Here is a 20,404-nt window from a genome sequence, read left to right on the forward strand (position 1 = left end):
CATAATCTATTCTTCCTCCTCCCCTAGTTGGCTATGGTATTCTACCCAGTTGTTATGACTGCAGATGCATCCATGAAGGACATAGTACAGTTTTGTACCTACCATAAATGTAGATGTCGAACTGGATAGCATCTGCAGTCAGGATTACCTCCCTCCTTCCCTCTGTGGTACTCCTAGGGTATTTACCCTCCTAATAGCTAGCTGGGGGGAGTCTCTTATGGTGTATTTGTTTGTATATATGTACATACATGCTTATTTTATGTGTTTCCTTCTATCTTTTTGGAAACTTTGGCATTTACCCAAAATTTAGCCTTCCAAGAGGGCAACTGGCATCTGGGGCAAGAAACACTGAGGAAAATGGCGTCGGCTGATGCCTTTATACCCGAAGACCAGCAGAGATGACGTCGGGTGAAGTGCGACATCAGCCGAAGCCGGACCCGGACTTTGGAATCCGGCCGACCGAAGGGCTGCCTGACGACAGGACAACCCAGTTGTTATGACTGCAGATGCTATCCAGTTCGGACATCTACATTTATGGTAGGTACAAAACTGTACTTTATCCTAGAAAGTTTGTTCCATTAGGTGGAAATTGTATACAATATGAGCAGTGAAACCCAGACAAGGCATCTATGGGTGCCTGAGGTGAAAAAAGTGGTAGCCGTGTATTATAAGAACTACACAGCCTTTGTGAAGGATGGTAAATTACATGGTCAGACTGCTTCAAAAACTGGAGATATCTGGTCACCCTGAAATGTCCTTTAAAATATGTCCTATTTTCATGTTGCAGTATTCATACCCTTGGGTTAGTCTCTGCCTAGCGACCCGAACATCCGGCCATTATACAAAAGCTTTGGTCACTCTAGGTACGTGGGACATCTGCCATTGGCTGTAGGGTGCATGGCCTTAAAAGGGATGTCTGCACATATCTTCCTCTGAACTGAATGCCCCAGTCCCAAAATAGCTGCACAAATCCCTAATCATCCAGCAAAGCTTTTTCAGGGGGTAGGAGGGTGGGATAGAATACTGCAACATGGAAGAGAAAGACATCTATGGTTATGGTATGATTTTACACAAGTATTCTATGTTCTACTATTCTCATGTTGCAGTATTCATGACCTTTGGGTGAGTGCCATAGCTCACAGGGAAGAGGAGAGAGGTTTGGAATTATTTTCCAAAAATCCATGCAGGAATGCCCTGGCAAAACCTGCTCTAGATCTGGAGATGTGGTCCAGTTTGTAGTGTTTGGTGAATGTATGGACAGATGTCCAGGTAGCTGTTTCTAGAATAGTAGCAGTGTCCAGTCCCTTGTAGGCCCCAGATGAGGTCATGGCTCTAGTAGAATGGGCCTCAATTTTAGAGTCCAGGTGTTTGCCATGGTAGGTGTAGCAGAAGGAGATGGCCTTGGAAATCCAGGCAGAAAGTCTGCTTTGTCACCACTTTCCCCAGAGCCCTGAGGTGAAAGGGGCCAAACATTTGCTCTGATCTCCTAAGGGAATTGGTCTTGTCTAGGTAGAATCTAAGTTGTCTGTGAATATCCAGGGAGTGGAGTATCCACTCTGGATTATTGATCCAACTTCAGACCTCCTGTCCCACCTGATGTGCATGACTCATCCAGACTTAACAAGCCTCAAGTTGACCATTTGGTTTCTTCAGTTCCACTGATTGCTGGACAGCCCAGGATGTTCGTGTTTCACTGTTGCAGTCATTACACTTGGGTTATCCTGCTGGCAGGCTACCCGCAGTCGGCCTGAATTCCAAAGTCCTGGTCCGGCGTCAGTTGCTATCACCTCTTCCCTGACGTTAGTGCGCCAGGGGTATACAAGATGCAGCCGACGCTGTTTTCTTTCTTGCCTCGTGGTGCCCGAAGCAAAAGCAGTTCACAAGTGCCGGTCTGCCAACTCGTGAGATTTTTTAATTTGAATTTCAGATCTGAAATCTTCAATAAAGCTAAGTACCCCGTTTTCTTTCTTGCTCCAGTCCAATGTCAGTAAAAGTTAACAATTGTATTTCTTGTGGGAAGCAAATACCTCATAAGGATTTTCATTCTTACTGTATTCCTTGCCTAGGCCCTAACCACGACGTTGCTAATTGTCGGTTTTGTGCTAGATTAAACCAACGCACTATTAAGCATTAGTTTGATTTTGCTTTTCATTACTTTGGCCGAAGGTTTAACTATATAATGCCATCGGAACAACTGACTACCGGAGTCCATTCCATAAAAAGCGCAAGGACAAAGAAAGACAGGCATCCGAGGTCCAAAACAGACGACAAAGCCTCTTCTAGGCCAGTTGCCTTTTTTCAGTGAGGTGCTTTCTCAGCCCCTGACACCCGCTACCTCAGAACAGGCCGCCTCTGACTCCCACGTGGAGACAGCTAGGCCTCTGGAAACTCAAGGTATTGGGCCTACGGAAACAATTCCCTCAGATGGGTCTGGAGCCGCTGAGCAGGCATCTGCTTCTGAGGGTGTTTTCAGACCTACACAGTTTACTATCAAGACCTCTTCAGCAGCCAAGGCAAAGTCTAAAACACCTTTAAAGACACAGAAACAAGTACAGCATTCTCCTGGACAGTCATCCATGCCAAAGAAACAGATGCTCAATTTGGCCGATGACCTAATTACTTTGATCAGGGGCTCCCATCCCCCTCCTGATAAAAGGCCTAGGCAAGTCACTGACTGACTCCTCTGACCTGGTTTCTATTTCTTCTGATTCCTCTTCAGAACAGGGATATTCTCTCCCTCCCTATGAGGGCTCTGATGCTGAAGAATCTATCCCTTCAGCCTCTCCTCCTGAGGACTACTCTTTTGGGGAAACCCTGCACACCATGAGGGAACATTTCCATTGGGAGAGCAAGGATTATTCAGAATCCAAGAAAAGGCTCAGAGACTTTCGTTTATTGCCTCAGCACAGACCTCTTGCTATCCCCCCTGTACTAGATATTATGTTTTTTCTGAATCCAGTTTGATTCCTGATTCTTTACCCCCTGCACCAGTTAAGCCAGATAGGTACTGCAGGGTTCCAGATTCTCATAAATTTCTTTATAAAAACCCTGTTGCTGATCTAGAGACTATTTCTCAGGGTCCCAAATGGGTCAAGGCTTCCACTGCAAAAAACCCTGTTCCCTCTGATAGGGATTCTAGAGCACTGGACAGATGGGGGGAAAAAAGTTTACACCTCTGCTACTTTAGCTGTAAGGGCTTTAAACTGCCAGTTTCACATGCTTAAATATCGACAATACCTAATGTCTTTGCTAAAACGGAAAATGTTTACAAGCTCTGAATGTCCTGAGAACAAGGAAATGCAGGATTTATTGCATGCAGCTGAACAAGTGGGAAAGCATACTTTGCAATGTGGTTTTGATTCATTAGAGGCATCTTGCAGAGCCGCAGTTACAGGGTCTGTCATTCAAAGGCATGCTTGGTTAAAAGAACAGAGTTTACCTGATCATGTTAAAGCAAAACTATTGGATGCTCCATCCCAGCATGATACTTTGTTTGGTGTTAAGGCAGAAGAGGTGTTAAAGAAAATGGAGGATAAAGCAAAATCAATGCAGACAGTAAAGGATTTTTTACAGTTTCAGCCACCTAGATTTAGCAGGAACTGGCCTTCTAAAAATTGGTCCTTTCCAGTGTCAGGCCACAGAGGCATATACAGACGCCCAAGAGGCAGGTCTCAGCCCCAAGGCTCATACAGACCTAAACAATGGGGTGCTTCAGCCCCCAAAGGTGGAGAAGACAAACCACAACCTTATAGGAAACAGTCCCAGTGACTTTCCTTTACAAATGCCAAGCATTTACCTTTTGGCAGCACCCTTAGGGGGGAAACTAGCACTTTTCTCACAAAATTGGCACATGATCACCCAGGACAAATGGGTACTGAATATTGTTTCTCAGGGTTACAGGTTCCACTTTCACACTCTACCAAGGTCAAAAGGTATGCCAGACCTGCCACAAAGTCAGTGGGCAGAGGTACAAAAACAAATTTCTGCCCTCATGGACATGAGGGCTATTCAAAAAGTACCACAGCAAGATTAGGGGCAAGGATTTTACTCGAGACTTTTTGGTACCCAGAAAGGACAAAGCCTGGAGACCAATACTGGACCTGTCTATTCTAAATACTTTCCTGGATGTTCCAGAATTCAAAATGTTGACACCGCAGCAACTTCTACCCATGCTGGGCAAGAAGGCTTAGCTAGTTACTTTGGGACATGAAGGTATGTCTCTTTGAGGTCCAATCAGACAATCTTGCAGAAGATACCTCAGATTCATAGCTGGCTCAATGCATTACCAATTCTCTGCACTGCCCTTAGGCTTATCTACTGCACCCAGGGTCTTCACAAAGTGCCTGGCACCAGTAATTGCATTTTTGCAGACAAAAAGTAATTCAAATATATCCATACTTGGACGACTGCCTTATTCAAGCAGTGAGCAAGGACATTCTACTAAAGCATCTGGCGTTTGTAAAAAGATTACTAATTTGCCTAGGTTGCACAGTAAATGAAAATAAATCAAAACTAGTGCCCTCTCAAGAGATAATATTCCTGGGTGCAAGCTTAAATACAACTGCCCAGATGGCTTAGCTCGCGCCAGACAAACAAAGGCAACTAACTCATTACTTTCAAATCATGGCAACAAAGACCCAGCTACCTGCAAGAAAAATTCTGCAGGCTTTGGGCTTCATGGTATCCTGCATCCTGCTAATTCCGTATGCCAGACTGCATATGAGGAAGCTACAATGGTATCTAAAAAGTGTTTGGACTCAACATTGCCACAGCCTGGAAACAATAATAACTCTTATTCCCTGCCTGCAACAGGAGTTTCGATGGTGGGCACTGGCCTGTCACCACAACAAGGGACGGCCTTTCACTTTGCCCACAGCCAGGCAGATACTAACAGATGCATCGGATTATGCCTGGGGGCCGCACATGGCAGGAAAATGTATTCAGGGCACGTGGCCCGCGGACCAAATGCATCTACATATCAGTCAAAAAGAGATGCTAGCTATACAGAATGCCCTGACAGCCTTCAAGGATCTACTACAGCCAGGATAACTATTACTAAAGATGGACAATACTACAGTTGTGTGGTACATAAGCAAGGAGGCACATATTCCTATCCTCTCTGCAGGCAAGCCATGTCTTTGTGGAACACAGCACTGACCTATCAAGTACATCTGCAGGCACAATTCCTGCCAGGAAAGAAAAATACTTTGTCAGACGAAGTAAGCAGAAATCTCATGGACCCTCACTAATGGAAACTAGATCCACTGGTCTTCAGCATGATAACAAGGAAATGGGGATGCCCAGACATAGATCACAACTGCCAACTACAGAGATTCTGCACAAGGACTTACCACTCACAAGCATAGAAAGTGGATGCTCTGTCATTCAGCTGGAAAACCCGAACAGTTTATGCCTTTCCACCACTGCCTCTCCTTCCAAAGGTACTCCTAAAAGTCAGACAAGAGAAGCCAAAAATGATTCTGATTGCCCCAGACTGGCCACGCCAGCACTGGTACCCAATCCTAAAGAGCTTGTCTCAAGGCCCAGCCTGGACTTTACCTCAAATTCCTCATCTTCTGACTCAACAAAACAATCAGATCCTGCACAGCCAACTGAGAACCTTAAATCTGGCTTCATGGCAAATATCGCCACTCAGAACACACCTCTCTCTAAAGCTGTTATGGATGTCATTTTGGAAGCCAGGAGGCCCAGCACCAGGAAATCTTGTGCAGAAAAATGGAAGAGATTCTGTGCTTGGAGCCAGGCACAAGGTCTTGAACCACTTGTTCCAAATATTCCTCAGATTTTACAATACCTAACTGAGATGCTGGACAAAGGCCTATCCTTCTCATCAATTAAGATCCATGCCTCTGCCATTTCAGCTCTACAATATGGAACCTCCTTTTTTCTCACATCCACTGCTAAGACAGCACCTCAGAGGGGCAAAAAACATAAGACCCCCAAGGAGAGCACAGATACCTACATGGGACCTCAACTTTGTCTTGGAAAAGCTCACACTGCCTCATTTTGAGCCTGCCAATGCAGCTGATATAAACTTCTTTTGGAAAACTGCTCTGCTCCTAGCAATAACTTCAGCAAGAAGAGTCCGTTACAGGCGTTAATGGCAGTGGAACCTTTTGTCATTTTTCATCCGGACAGGGTTTCTCTAAGGACAAACAACATTTATGCCAAAGGTAGTATCCAGTGTGGCTCTTAACCAAACCATTAATTTGCCAACATTTTATCCAAATCCCCGGAATAAAGGGGAGTGACTTCTGCACTCTTTGGACATACACAGGCAGCTATGCTTCTACTTGGACAAAACAAAAGCTTTCAGAAAAACTGAGCAACTGTTTGTAGCATATGCTGCAGGATCACAAGGAAAGGCGATCTCAAAGCAGACTATTTCAAAATGGAAAGGACACTGCATTCGTTTCTGCTATGCACAGCATGGCAAGTCAGTACCTAAGAATATTAGGCCACATTCTACCAGGACAGCAGCCACTTCAGCAGCCTTTCTCAGAGGAGTACCAACCAAGGAAATTTTAGAGGCTGCAACTTGGAGTTCAGTGCACACTTTTACCAAGCATCATCACTTACCTCTTTACTCTAAATCCAGAGTAGGCTTTACCACTGCAGTTCTGCAGGGCATCATAGCCACTCCTAATCCTGTTTAGACCCAGCCGCCCTACCTCAGCTTTGGGATTCAACCCAAGTGTAATGACTGCAACAGTGAAACACGATGAACCTAGTACAGTTGTGTACCTACCGTAAATGTAGATGTTAGTGTATTCACTGTTGCAGTCCATGTTACCCACCTTCCATCCCCCTTTCTTTGCTGGGACTTATCTATACTTCTCTATCCTATACAGCCTATGTGGTGTATTTGCTTGTAGATGAAGGTATTGTTTTTATTTTACTGTATGTTTTTATAAGCAATATGTATTGCCTACCTTCTTGGGGCACCTGACATCTGGGGCAAGAAAAACTGAAGAAAATGGCGTCTGCTGCATCTTGTATACCCCTAGCGCACTGACGTCTGGGAAGAGGCGACAGCAACCGACGCCGGACCACGACTTTGGAATTCAGGCCGACTGTGGGTAGCCTGCCAGCAGGATAACCCAAGTGTAATGACTGCAACAGTGAATACACTCGAACATCTACATTTATGGTAGGTACACAACTGTACTTTTTCCTCCCTGGTCCGTCATGTTTTATCTTCCCATAAGGCTTTTACTAGAAAGGAGTTGCAAGAGTAAATGGAAAAGGTTTGTCTTGGGCCATTAAAGATCTGGACCCTTTTTCAGAGTCTGTGCCAGTTGTCCTTGAATTTTTAGCTTCAGTATTCAATGAAGGAGCTAGTTATTCAACTATTAAAGTTGAGCTGGCTGCCATTTCTAGTTTTCACCTGGGAGAAAATAAGTCTACCTTAGCATCTTCTGAAGTATTCAAGGCTTTTCTCAAGGGCGCCTTTTTGCTTAGACCTCCGTTAAAAGGTCCTTCTCTGTGGCTAAAGCAGATCTTAAATTTTTATCTTAGAAAACTTTTTCCTGTTTTTATTACATCAGCTAAAAGAGAATCTGAACTCCAGTGTTATTGTGAACATACCTATCCTTTTTGCCCAATGTAGCTTCTGAGTCAAATATAAGCCAGGTTGTTAATGTCCCAGTTTTCTTTCCCAACTTTTCAAACAAGGGGGAGTATGTTACAGCTTAGACACATACATTGACAACTTTTTTACCTTCATAAAACCAAAACGTTTAGGAAGTCTGACCAGTGATTTGTTTCCTTTTCTCTTACAAGATTAGACAAACCGGTCTCTAAAGTTACATTGGCGAAACGGTTGACTGACTGTATAACCTTTGTCTACGGTAAATTAGCATAACCGTTAACTAAACTTCCTAGATCTCATTCTACTAGGTCTGTGATGGTTTCTTCAGCTTTTTGTTAGCCTTTCCAGATATTTGTGCAGCTGCACTTTCATTGCTTTCATTACAAGTTTGATTTAATTTCCAGGAAGTGTGTCCTTTGGCTCAGCAGTGCTCTAGAGTATCCTTTCATAATGGTCTCCCAAGGTCACATTAGCTGGGAACTGTCCTATCAGATGAGGAATGAATGAGAAGGACAACATCAGGTAAGTTATGTACTCACCATAGTGTTCCATCTGTGCCATCCAGTTTCATTCTTCCTCAACTTCCTGTCCACGTAACCCCTTCCTTAGTTTCTCGAAAGATTTAAGAGATGTAGTGGAAATAGTTTCGTTTGAGCTCCAGCTTCCTCTTTCTTTTCTGCCTTTGGTAATTTATGCAATAGGTTGCCCTTTTTCTTCTAGAGCAGCATACCTCAATTTGAAGCATGTTAGGTTGGCAGAGCATTATGGGTAAAGGGAGGAGCTTGAGAGATCCAGGACCTGATGGTTTGGTAGAAGTAGCAGAGTCTGATCAGTGAGTCAGATCTGAACCCATGAGTTGAATCAAAATGAACCACACAGGTAGAATGTTATGGTGAGTACATAACTTTATGTACTCTTCTACATCTTCCAAGCCCTAGAAGGATTTTGTAAAACCACCTGTGAGCCTGGCAGGTAAAAAAAAAAAAAAAAATTGCTGTAACAAGCACTTTTTTGTTTTTTTCCAACCTGTACTACAAACTCTAAAGTATTTTTTCTATTTTTTAATGCTTTTGTTGCTAAAAGGAAAAAAAAAGCAGTGGGTACCGACCTCTGAAAAAAGAGAAGGCTTATTCTGGGTTATATTTGATTCCAGAAAGAAAAAATAATTTTGTAGTACGAGTAATCAGCGTGGAAGATATATCTGCATTTGAAATGGATAGTAGCTGTAAAAACCTTTGCTGCCATTTCAAGAACAGGATCCTTGCATTGCACCTCTGGTTAGGAAGTATGCTTGTTTACATTTTTGTTAATAGAGGTAAAGGATGTTCCATATGGACCACTTTCATGATCTGCCCGGGTGTACATTATCTATAAATATAGGCAGTTGTACAAATTAGAAGCTTTACAATCAGTGTATATTACATGAAGCAGAATGCAGTAAATGCAATTCATTGTGTAGAATAGCACAGGAGGTATAGTACAATGTATGAGTGGTGACGTGGAGTGGTCACATCAACATTATAAAGGATGGAGTGCTGGTTGTAAACAGATTGTTGTGTGGACATGAGTGCCATTAAGGGCGTCTTACAGGAAGCACCTCAGGCTTAAAATAGCAGAGTACAGTTTCCTGTTTACAATGTTGCCTTTAGGTTTGGCTGTAGCCCCTGATATGTTAAGGTAATCCTTGGCTCCTTTAGTTTACGTTTATGTTGAGAAATGGAGCATAAATATCTTTTGTTCACTGAAAACGCTGACACCACAATAAAGCAAGGTATTGAACCTCACTTGCAAAAGTCTGTTTTTACCATAGGTTCATAGGTGTGTACTAGGCTAACGGCCCTGGAGCCTGTATAAGCCTAGACCAAGAAGATTCCCTGGCATCATGTCGCCCAAAGTTAGTTTCCAGTGCCTCTGTCAAGCAAGGCCACTGAAGTGATCCCCGGAGTGAACTTCCTATTGACCATCCACTCGTCAAGATTTGTCTTAGAGGGCCAGTGAAGTGCTCTGCATGACGTGAATGGGAAGATGTCCTTCATTGATGCATCTGCAGTCATAACAACTGGGTTGTCCTGTCGTCAGGCAGCCCTTCAGTCGGCCGGATTCCAAAGTCCGGGTCCGGCTTCGGCTGATGTCGCACTTCACCCGACGTCATCTCTGTTGGCCTTCGGGTATAAAGGCATCAGCCGACGCCATTTTCCTCCGTCTTTCTTGCCGCGTGGCGCCCGAAGCAGAAGCTGTTCGCAAGTGCCGGTCGGTTGGATCCAGAGATTACTTCTACCGAATACTACTTCGAAGACTTCTAAAGCTAAGTACCCCGTTGGGGACTCTTTCTTGCCTCAGCCGATGTCAGAAAAAGTTAATTGTTTAACCTGTGGGAAACAAATACCTCATAAAGATTTCCACTCTCTCTGTCTGCCTTGTTTAGGCCCAGCCCACGACGTAGCAGCCTGTTCCGCCTGTGCTTCATTCAACCGAACGCTTAGGCGTCGGTCGGAGTTCGCTGAACAGTTTTTCGGTTCTGATTTTGCGTATATTATGCCGTCGGATCCTCCGACTACCCAAACTGCTAAAAAACGCAAAGATAAAGACCGACACTCGCGGTCCGCGGTTTCGGCCGAAACCATGGTTAAGCAAACCGCGAGTGTCTCGGTTTCGGCTGAAACCGAGAAAGCTGTTCAAAATACAGCAGAATCTATCACTACCACTGAGGCCCCTGCTACTTCTCTTGAATCGGCCTCAGAAATTTTATCCACTACGGTGGTTGCCACTGACTTATCAGACACCATTCCCTTGGATGTCTCTACCCCAGCACGTGGTGCTGCTAGGCCTCCAGCAGCCATGTCCATTAAGGCCTTTGCCAGGGCCAAAGCAGCCAAAACTACTAAAACAGTGCCTGCTAAACCCCCTACAACCAGGCCCTCTTCTAGTTCACAAATGCTTACTCTGGCAGAAGATTTAATTTCATTAATTAGGGGATCTCAATCTCACCGAGACAGGGCCTCTCAGCCCCCAGAGAAGAGACCTAGGGCAGAGCCCCCCGAGCCTGTGTCCTCTGATTCTGCCGATGAATCAGACATAACAGACCAGCCAGAGGCTCCTTTCTCCAATTTTGAAGACTCAGATGCTGAAGAATCCATTCCAGCTGCCTCCCCGCCAGAAGAATTCTCCTTTGGGGAGACCTTACATGCCATGCGAGAGCAGTTCCAATGGCAGCAGCAGGATTTCTCAGACTCCAGAAAAAGACTTAGAACCTTTCTGCACCTTCCACAGCACAGGCCCTTAGCTATACCTCCTGTGCTCTCTGTGGTGGATGATGCCTTCAGTGATGTCTGCTCTGCACCAGATTCTTTACCTCCAGCCCCTGCCAAACCAGACAGATTTTACAGGGTACCAGACACTCATCATCACCTTTACAAGGCCCCACTTGCAGACCCGAAACTATATCCCAGGGTCCCAAGGCAGTAGCCGCGACCACAGCTAAAAACCCTATTCCTTCTGAAAGGGAAGCCAGGTCTTTAGACAGATGGGGCAAAAGGTCTACACTTCAGCTACTCTCTCAGCTAGAGCTTTAAACTGTCAGTTTCACATGATACAATACCAAGAGTTTATGCTTGATCAGTTAACAAAAGCTATCCTCTGATGAATCAATTGATAAGAAATATGTATTAGAAATGGTAAATAACATACAACAGGTTAGTAACCATTCCTTAAAATGTGGCTATGATGCACTGGAGGCTTCATTTAGATCAGCCATGACTGGCACAGTGATAAGAAGGCATGCATGGCTAAAGGAACAAGCTTTACCGGATCATGTTAAAGCTAAGTTATTAGATGCTCCTATGGATAAGACCAGCTTGTTTGGTACACCTGCCCAGCAGGTAATGAAGAAAATGGAAGAAAAGGCAAAATCTGTTCAAACGGTTAAAGATTTCTTGCAGGTCCAACCCCCAAGGTTTAGCAGGAACTGGCCTGCCAAAAATTGGTCCTTTCCTGACTCCACAAGATCCCAAAGGGGCAGGAATAGACGTTCCAGAGGCAGAAACCAATCCAGAGGAGGTGCCTACAGAGGACGACAGTGGCAAGGTAACAACAGAGGCACAGACACAACCACTGCCACTACAACAACACAACCACATTGACTTGACTCTAAATCCGCCTACCAGGGAACAAATAGCAGCTCCATTAGGCGGCAAATTAACCTTATTTTCAAAGAACTGGCACTATATCACAAAAGACAAGTGGATTTTACAAACCATAGATCAAGGTTACCGTTTCCACTTCCACACTTTACCAGTCAAAGAGGAATGCCAAATCTACCTCCAAATCAAAAAACAGAGGCTCTACAACAGATAATGCAGTTAGCAAACATGAGAGCTGTGGAAAGAGTGCCAACAACAGAACAAGGAAAGGAATTCTACTCCAGACTATTCCTAGTTCCAAGAAAGGAAAAAGTTGGAGACCTATTCTCGACCTGTCCACCTTAAATACATACATCATTGTCCCAAAATTCAAAATGCTGACCCTACAGCAACTTCTTCCCATGCTGGGCAAGGAGTGTTGGCTGGTAACTCTAGATCTCAAGGAGGCATACCTGCACGTCCCCATTCGACCAATCTGCAGAAGATACCTCAGATTTCTTGCAGGATCAGAGCATTATCAATTCTCAGCATTGCCCTTTGGCTTATCTACTGCACCCAGAGTATTCACAAAATGCCTGGCATCAGTAATCGCCCACTGCAGACTACAGGGAATTCAAATTTACCCATACCTGGACGACTGCCTGCTACAAGGGGACAACAAAAGCAAGCTGACAACAGATTTACAAAGGGTCATTTACTTGCTACAAGCACTGGGATACACAGTCAATTTACAAAAATCAAGGCTGATACCATCCCAAACAAGGACATTCTTGGGCGCGGAATTGGACACAGTAAAACAAATGGCATTCCTAACTGCAGAAAAACAAAAAGAACTCCCTCTTTACTTCTTGGCACTAACAAAACCGAACAAGTTAACAGCAAGAAAAGTACTACAGGCTTTGGGCTTCATGGCATCATGCATAATCTTGGTCCCACTTGCCAGACTACATATGAGAACACTACAGTGGTACCTAAAGAATTTATGGTCCCAACACTGGCACAGCCTAGAAACAGAAATTCCACTAATTCCATGCTTAAAACAGGAGTTCCTATGGTGGGCTCAAGCATGCCAGTCAAACCCAGGGCTACCCTTTCGCAGATGTCAAGCAAGCCAGACCATCACAACAGACGCTTCAGACCTAGGATGGGGGGCCCACATGCTGGACAAATGCGTGCAAGGATTGTGGACGCAGGATCAACTGCACCTGCACATCAACCTAAAAGAAATGCTGGCAGTAAAACTGGCAATCCAAAACTTCAGACCATTTATCAAAGAGGGCCAGTTGATGATAAGGACAGACAACACCACTGTCATGTGGTACATCAACAAACAGGGAGGCACTCATTCATACCCCCTATGCAGAATGACTTTGGAGATGTGGAACCTGGCACTCAGCTACAACATCCAGTTACAGGCAATATTTGTACCGGGAAAAGAAAATACTCTAGCAGACATATTAAGCAGAACCACATCGGATGCCCACGAATGGATGCTACACCCGGACATCTTCAAGACCATCTCAAAGAAATGGGGAATGCCTCGGATAGATCTATTTGCTTCCCCTCTCAATCACCAGCTCAAAAAGTTCTGCTCAAGGACATTCCACCCACTAGCATGGACAGCGGATTCGCTCTCCTTCAGCTGGAAAGGCCTAACAGCATATGCATTCCCACCTCTTCCCTTGATACACAAGGTATTACTAAAAATCAAGGAAGAACGTCCAAGGATAATCCTAATAGCTCCAAACTGGCCAAGACAACACTGGTACCCACTACTGAGGAGCATGTCTCAGAACAATATGTGGCCAATACCCCTGATGCCTTTGATGTTAACTCAGAACAACTACAGCATCATGCATCCAAACCTAAAAACGTTGCAACTGACTGCATGGAACATCACATAGCAGCAGCTAATCCAGAACTCTCCCAAAGAGTTAAAGACATTATTCTTGAAGCCCGCAGACCTTCAACAAGAAGGAACTGTGCAGGAAAATGGAAAAGGTTTGTCATTTGGAGTACTGAAAGAGGAAAAGATGTGTCAAACATAGATATGCCTAACATTCTGGAGTATCTGGCAGAACTTCTACATTCAGGCCTGTCCTACTCCTCCAAGATACATGCATCAGCTATATCAGCAGAATACACCTTTGATCCACCTGTTTTTTCACACCCTTTACTCAGACAGTTCCTCAGAGGAATCAAGAATGTAAAACCTCCAAGGAAACCACCATTGCCAGCTTGGGACTTGAACTTTGTGCTAGAAAAGTTGACACTATCACCCTGTGAGCCAGCAGCAACAGCAGACCTACAGCATCTATCGTGGAAAACGGCCTTCCTACTGGCAATAACCTCAGCCAGGAGGGTTTCTGAACTTCTGGCCCTAATGGCAGTACAACCCTTCCTAATCTTCCATCAAGATAGTGTCCATGAGGACTTAATCCTACATTTATGCCTAAGGTGGTATCCAGAGTGTCTTTAAACCAGGCAATCCACCTACCTACCTTCTTTCCCAACCCACAAAACAGAGGGGAAAGAATACTGCATACCTTGGATGTACATAGACAGCTACGCTACTACTTGGACAGAACAAAAAGTAGCAGAAAAACTGACCAGCTTTTTGTAGCCTATGCAACAGGAAGGGAAGGAAAAGCTATTTCCAAACAGACAATCTCCAAATGGATAGGAAATTGCATACGATTCTGTTACTCCTTCCATGGAAAACCAATTCCACAGAACATAAGACCTCATTCTACAAGGGCAACAGCCACTACCACAGCCTTCTTACGAGGAATGGCAACCAAAGACATTATTGAGGCGGCTACTTGGACCTCCGTGCATACATTTGCCAAGCATTATAATTTGCCTCTATATTCCAGATCCCGAGCAGGGTTTGCCACTGCTGTACTGCAAGGGATCCTAAACACACCATAATCTAGTTTTTCCTCCTCCCCTAGTTGGCTATGGTATTCTACCCAGTTGTTATGACTGCAGATGCATCCATGAAGGACATAGTACAGTTTTGTACCTACCATAAATGTAGATGTCCGAACTGGATAGCATCTGCAGTCAGGATTACCCTCCCTCCTTCCCCTCTGTGGTACTCCTAGGGTGTTTACCCTCCTAATAGCTAGCTGGTGGGGGGAGTCTTTTATGGTGTATTTGTTTATATATATGTACATGCATGCTTATTTTTGTGTTTACCACTATCTTTCTTGGAAACATTGGCATTTTTCCAAATTTTAGCCTTCAAGAGGGCTACTGGCATCTGGGGCAAGAAACACTGAGGAAAATGGCGTCGGCTGATGCCTTTATACCCGAAGGCCAACAGAGATGACGTCGGGTGAAGTGCGACATCAGCCGAAGCCGGACCCGGACTTTGGAATCCGGCCGACTGAAGGGCTGCCTGACGACAGGACAACCCAGTTGTTATGACTGCAGATGCTATCCAGTTCGGACATCTACATTTATGGTAGGTACAAAACTGTACTTTTGTTCCAGAGTATGTGTAGTCTCTGGGTTAGGAACTTGTCCCTCCTGTCCATCCCAAGTATAACCCTTAAGTATGACAGATTAGTAGTTAATCCCTGTGCTTGCACAAGACTAAAACACTACTGACTGTAAATATGTTGCATGTACAAAAAATAGTTCCAACAAGTGGATTGCTGTCATGAGAGGCAGTCAGCCATGTATACAAATACGGTTTCATTTTATCTATACAACAAAGGCAGTTGTCAAATGTCCCACATCATTGTGCACATTTCTTTTTTCTTATCAAGCTTCTCCAGTCATAGTTAGAAAAAAAAGTATCAGGTCACCAGCTCCAGGTGCACTGCTGAAAACAGGCTACATCTTCTCAATACTCCCCATACCCTGGAGGATTATACCCTAAATATAGACTGCTCAAGTCCTTGGATTCCCCACGGCACCACATCCTATTAATTTTACCACTGTCTAAAAGACAAATGCTATTACAACACACAATTTTTTTATTTTATTTACTTTAAATTAGGTAGTAAAACTGGTCCATGGACTCTGTCACAAGTGGTAAAGACAATACAAAGTTGACATTTTGAACAGAGTAATATAAATACATGACACAAACCAATATAAAAAAATAAGTTAATGAAAACTGAAAATAAACAGATGTCATATTAATCAATTTTCGTGGCATTATATTAAATATAGATATATCTATGGATTATTTATATGCAGGGTCCCTGTGTTATATACCTAGTAAATGTCTGTTTTTGTAACATATTCCTTACCTGTGATGGAGTTACTTTTTCTTTTAAAACAGAACTTGGGATACTCCAATATTTTTATGATGAAACAGTTGAACACTGGGGAGGAACAGAACATCTATGTGAGGGTATGGAGTTGTAAAAATATTTTGTTTAATGCTGTTTATTAATGCTGTATTAAATGTTTATTAGTAGTTTCTGGAGAAAGCTTATTGATGCCAAGAATGGTGTCTGACAAATGTTTTGGTTGTCCTAGGCAAGTGTTTGTGGTTGTCTAATGCAGTGAATCTTTACTATATTAGTTTCCAGCTTAACTTTGTGTTTTTAGGGTTCCAAGCATACAGGAGATATTATTCTTGCCTCTCTCTGTCTTGGTTTGGTTTTGTTAATGAAAATAGTCTGTGTTGTGCAGAGCAAATTGAGCTGAAACAGTTGTAATTGGGTAAGCAAGTTGTGTTCTGTCGTCCAGTGTATGTGTCCCAAGTTTAGTTACAAGGTGGATTAGTCAGAATCATGGCTGGATCTATTCAATTATGTGGTGTACTGTTTTGATAGATTTTTGGTTATTATAGGGCAGTTGCCACTAAATGTGTTGGGTAGTGTGTACTTGTCCTCTTTGGGAAATCAGTTAAAGTACTGATGGTTGGCTTTTTGTTTGTTTTATAGTTTGGTCTTGTTCCATATTGTACTATGTGGGTTAGACCAATAAAATCTGGAATTTGTATCAAAGATTCCATTCCTAGTAAACATAAGCTAGTATTAGCTTATGGTGTTTGGTATACTGAAACGGTTCAAGTGTGCCTTGTAGTTGAGGTACAGACACGGGTGGAAGATGTACATTATTCCTTTTAGGATTTCTGTGTGTGCACCTAGCATGCTCTGAAGCATTAGCCAGTTTTAGTTTGGTGTCAGATATAGAATTGGTTTTAGCAAACAGTATGAGAGACAGGATGAAGAATTTCCTGATTAAAGCAAGTACAATCCCCCACATATTTTTGCAAGTCTGTTACCTGAAAATAGTCAGAATAAATTAATACCCCTGGGGAGCCAAGAAGTGTCACTGGGTCACATTTCAGTTAAAGCTATTACTTTAGTTTTGGGAGTCTCAAAATGTATCCATTTTATTATTTACACTACCTATATTCTTGTATCCAGCTGAAAAGGTACATGTGAAGGTCCTTGAATGGGAATTTAAAGATGGCTGGTTGTTAATTTTCTGCAGTCGTGATGCAGCAGAGATCTCATAATTCCATACAAATTACTTGACGGAAGGACTTTATTGCTTGGGGGCGGCAGAGATGCCCATAAAAGGACACACAGTTGTTTCCCTTTTTCTGTATTTGCATGCACTGTCATTCAGTAAAAGTGGCTGTATTTTCCATGCACTAGAAAGATAATGGCTACTCTACTGGATCTTACACTATTTCACAGCAGTTTTGTATATGTGCGTGCTTCAGTACCGAATCTCACAGTATTCCTTGGCAAAAAATTTATTTCACCCATTTATTTAAAGTCATAAAGTGAGATCCTAATATTATGTAAACTCAGCGGTCAAAACTGAACACAAGACTATACCAAATGATATGTGCAATTACAGCGTCTCAGGTTTTAATCTTGAAGTTTAAAATGTTAGCTAGAAGTAGTGTGAATCCTTAACTGCTTTGCTGCAGAGCTAGGTTTAACCGTTGCTCTTTGAGAAGTGTCCTGAGCACATAATATAGCTCTTGCTACTTTATTTCCTATTTACTAACTACACAACAAATTAAAACAGTTTGTCTGCTGTCACAACAAATTAAATAATGCTTTGTCTGCTGTCACTGTTGAAAGGACATTTAAACAGGAAATGTATTTAGTAAACTAGATGCAATATTGATTACTGAAAATATTTTCTTCTCCACAACAGGGCTTATTCCCCAGAGATGTCATAACATCAACATCTCGAAAGTCATGCCTTCAAAAATGGAAGAGATTTAATTTTGTGGGTAGCAGTTAAGGGTGGTAGGTACTGATAACTGCTGAGTTGCTAAAATGTTGGATTTTCTTAATCGTGTTGAATGTTACTCTTCCATCAAAGTACATTCCCCAGCTAGCACCCAATTAAATGGTCAGCTGCTTCCTAGTAGTTTTGCCTGTGTCCAAGAGGGAGTACTTCCCTTAGTGGCATTTACAGTTTTTGTTGGATAACAGTATCTTCTTTAGACCTAGCTAATTCAGTGCCTGAATATCTTGATTCCTAGCAGTCATCTTACAGACAAAACTCTTGTTACAGGTTGCTTCATTCAAGTCTTCCTATGCAGCCTTTTAGAATGAAAGTGTTTCCTTAAACTTGCTTTCTGTGGTTGTCTCTGCAGTATCTCAGTCAAGTCCTATGTATGCCATTTTTCAAAATTATAAGAATAAAGGAGTGTTTTGCAGCACATGCTGAATGTCCAAGGACTGCTGAGGCATACTGTACTAGGAAGAGACATTTTGAAGAAAACTGATTGCCTAAAACTTGCCTATAAGCAAACCTTATGCAACTTGATAGCCAGCTGTAGTGTCTTTTGCTTTGATATGCAGTTAATGCGCTCTAGCTGAGAGCTCATTGTACTACAGCACACATTGACTTGAGCAGTTTACTGCAGCAGTATTTCAGGATCCTTTGGATAATGCCACTTGAACTACTGCTTAAGTAATGAAAACTGCATAGTAGAGCTGTAGCCCAAAGATAGGACAGGTTTTGACATAACTGTGCTATAGGGGTTCCTGTACCTTCCCATCTACCAAACTTTTATGGTTTACCCCCCCCCCCCCCCCATAGAGAAGGTAGTGCACCTGTGTAAGGTGGTGTAATTGTCAGTTTTAGGGGGGGGTTGTCTGAAGCTACTGTCTTATCTCTGGGTTTTGTGTATAGCTTGAGTTTCTAGAGATTTTCACAGTATGTTTGCTTTCTGCTATACTGCATTTGCTTTCTACAAACACTCCTCTGTGTTACTCTGCACAAAATCGGTATGCCTTTTCAGGGAAAAGGGTGAGGGAGAATGTGGCTAAACCCAAGTTTTTGAGATTTGGGATTGTGACACATCTGTTCATAGAGCTGTTAAAGTACTTTACGTTGGCATATTTTAGTCATTGCTCAGGGGAAATGGGTTGTCAGTAGCTGAGCAAGACCATCTAAGTGGATTATCAGGAAGGCACCCTCTACAAAAAGCTGTTAGAATGGTCTGCAAAGGGCATGACAACTACAGTTGTATGTGTCAGGAGGGTATTCTTCGTAGTTTGTATTGTGGAGACTTGATCACTCAGTCCTAATCGAATATTAGTACTTGGCAGAGTGACAGCAAAGTTCGGACTTCATTGGTATTTTAGTAATTTAGTAAGCCTTCTAAAACTTTCACCTCTTAGCTGTTTCCAATTTCCTTCCTATTGGGTGTATCTACATACTCTTTGTGGTCATGGACCCACTGCAGAGACTTTGCAGTCTTGAATATTAACATGTGATCCTACAGTATTTGATCTGTGAGGAGACTCTGGCAGGTCCTCATTAACCTCTTGTCTGGAGGGACTCTTCATACGGTAGCTGTTTGCAGAGGTTCTTGCGAGTTTATCACTGTTGGTATCAAAAGCTGTTTTTAATATAATTGTTTTTATTTGCTGGAAATGATTGGATGTGAACTGGCAGTTTTGATGGTAATCAGACTATCTTCTGAGATGTGGCATCCTGGTATGTTGTCGTAGAGGTTGCGCACACCTTTGTATAAGGAAAACTTCAGAAATGGCCAAATTCAGTCAAAGATGAACCATTTTAAGAGCGCATCCTTTCTGATCATATAGAACAATCTGTTGCACATCTTCATGGGTTTATTACTGTATTGTTTACAAATTTAAGGGTCCACTGGGTCAGGGCTGCTCCTCATGCATAAAGTAGCATTCTTGAACAGTAAAAATGTTGCAGAAAAAGATGTATGGATGGAATTTACTATTGCTCAAGTTTAAGCTAGTTGGGAAGTTCCAAAGGTGCTTTATTCAGAGCTTTTTCTAATGCATATTAGTGTGGGCAGAGCTAATGTTTTAAGTTTGATATTCTGAGTAGTCAATGAGGCAGTCTTGTGGTTAGATAACTTTTTTAAAAGGGATTTTAGAAGTTCTTGACTGCATTTGGTCTCTTGTCTGTAAGGAAATAGAGTAAAGCTGTATGTATATTGCAAGGTATAAAACTGTTTTAATCAGACTGGATAGATCTCCTTCAGAATAGATGGGGTTATTTCATGATGTTCTTGGTCTCAGGCTTGTAATTGTCTATTTGCACAAACTTGCAAAAAGAGGAAGTATTTTTCAAACTGTATGGCAGAGTTCTTTCCGCCAAAGGCAGAAACGAATTTTAGAAGGTGGTGTGGTTATCTGAAATAGAAGCAAGCGCGTGATTTTTGATT

The 20,404-nt window shown here is 42.8% G+C and overlaps 1 protein-coding gene across 1 annotated transcript in view; it reads left to right on the forward strand.

The window, feature by feature from the left end:
* POM121 (POM121 transmembrane nucleoporin) overlaps positions 1-20,404 on the forward strand; it is a 1,129,064-nt gene that overhangs the window by 658,015 nt on the left and 450,645 nt on the right. The gene's annotated exons all lie outside the window — the stretch shown is intronic.

Source organism: Protopterus annectens, chromosome 13.part0 (genome assembly GCF_019279795.1).
Source record: "Protopterus annectens isolate FY-2018-M chromosome 13.part0, PAN1.0, whole genome shotgun sequence".
Classification (NCBI taxonomy): domain Eukaryota; kingdom Metazoa; phylum Chordata; order Ceratodontiformes; family Protopteridae; genus Protopterus; species Protopterus annectens.